The sequence below is a fragment of the Phytophthora infestans genome, genomic scaffold, assembly GCF_000142945.1.
Source record: "Phytophthora infestans T30-4 supercont1.128 genomic scaffold, whole genome shotgun sequence".
NCBI lineage: Eukaryota > Oomycota > Peronosporomycetes > Peronosporales > Peronosporaceae > Phytophthora > Phytophthora infestans.
Window position 1 is genome coordinate 258,862 of NW_003303631.1, and position 1,647 is coordinate 260,508.

Sequence of the window (1,647 nt, forward strand, 5' to 3'; positions counted from 1 at the left end):
TAAGTCGAAAGCACGTCGACGAAACACTGGGACCCCTTTCCCCATCACCTCGAGGGCGTCACCACCTCTTGCTCATGCTGCGAGCGCCGCTCATTCCTATGAGCCCGGCTGCTCCAGCCACTGGTCGGAGCTTGAGCTCAGCCACCGACCTGTCATCCGCGCGTTCTAGCGGCGTGAAGCGCTCGGCGCCTGACGACGCGGTCGTACGCCGTAGCGGCGGGGCAGTGTGTGTGCCCAATCAAAAGCGTCTACGACGTCAGGGCAGTCCTGCCGGAGGACAACCTCAAACTCCCAAGCGTTTTGTGAGTGAGGATAACCCCTCCAATTCACAAGGTACTGAGTACGACCCTGGCGCCTGCGCCTCGCCACCAGGCGTTCCACATGGAAGTGGAGCTCGCCGTGCTCGTCGAGCAGAGCAGGAGGAGGCCGAGCCTCAGCTGGACTCTCGCGCCGCGAGTCGCAGCGACGTGTTCGCGCTGGAGCAACGTGTAGGTTCTCTGAACCAGTATCTCCATGATACGACTGACTCTCTGAGTCGCCTTGCACATGGTCTCGATGAGACGAACCACCGCGTGGACTGGTTTGAACAACCACAGTCGGCTCAGAACCGAGTCGCGGACCTTGAGCGTCAAGTCGCTCAGCTGCAAGGTCAGATCGACTTGCTGTTGCGTCTTGTGGCCCCGCCACCTGCTGTCGCTCAGCCTGCCGTGGTTCGGCCTCCTGCTGTTGCGCAGCCTGTCGTGGCCCAGCCACCGTTGGCGCCAACGCCTCCGCGCTCACCTGAGCAGGGTCCTGGTACGGCTTGAGTAAGCCAACGTAGAAGACTGGATGCGTGCGTATCTTCTTCGGAAGGTTAAGCGTATACGCTAGGCCCTTCTTGGCCACGACCTTGAACGGTCCTATGAACCGTGGTCTCAATTTTGTCTTAAAGACTGCAGACACTGCATGAGTAGGTAGGTTTTTTTGCATTTAATAAAACTTGGTCTCCGACCTCAACCCTTTCTTCATTGCGTCTGCCTTTGGCATCTGCATGTTCTTTTTGCATGTCTTGGCTTTCAGCCATAGCGTTGCGTACTTGACGCATTACGCTTAGTCTCAAAGCGACAAAGTCATTGACTTGCTTGCGAACCGCAACAGGGCTGACATCAGCTAGCCGCTCGGCTATCCCTCCCCCATCAAGCCCTGAGCCACTGCGTGGCGGCGTCAGTGGGACGCGAGGGTTAACCAAGCCGTTCACATAGAACGGAGTGTAGCCTGTCGAGGCGTGCACTGCATTATTTAATGCGAACTCAACGAGTGGGAGCATCTGGCTCCAGCGTTTTGGCGCCTCAGCGCATACACTTCGGAGGATATCCTCCACAACGCGATTCACGCGTTCGGTTTGACCATCGGTCTGCGGATGGTCCGCTGTGGACATGTCCAAACGAGTGCCAAGCACTCTGAACAGGGACGTCCAGAACTTCGCGGTGAAGCGCGGGTCTCGATCCGAGACAATTGTATCAGGCAAGCCATGTTGGCGAAAGACTCGATCTAAAAACAGCAAAGCGTTACCTTCACCATCTATGGTGTCCGGCACCGCCGCTAGATGAGCCATCTTGCTCAATCGGTCTACAAAGACCAACATACCCGTGTTTCCCGCTATATCTT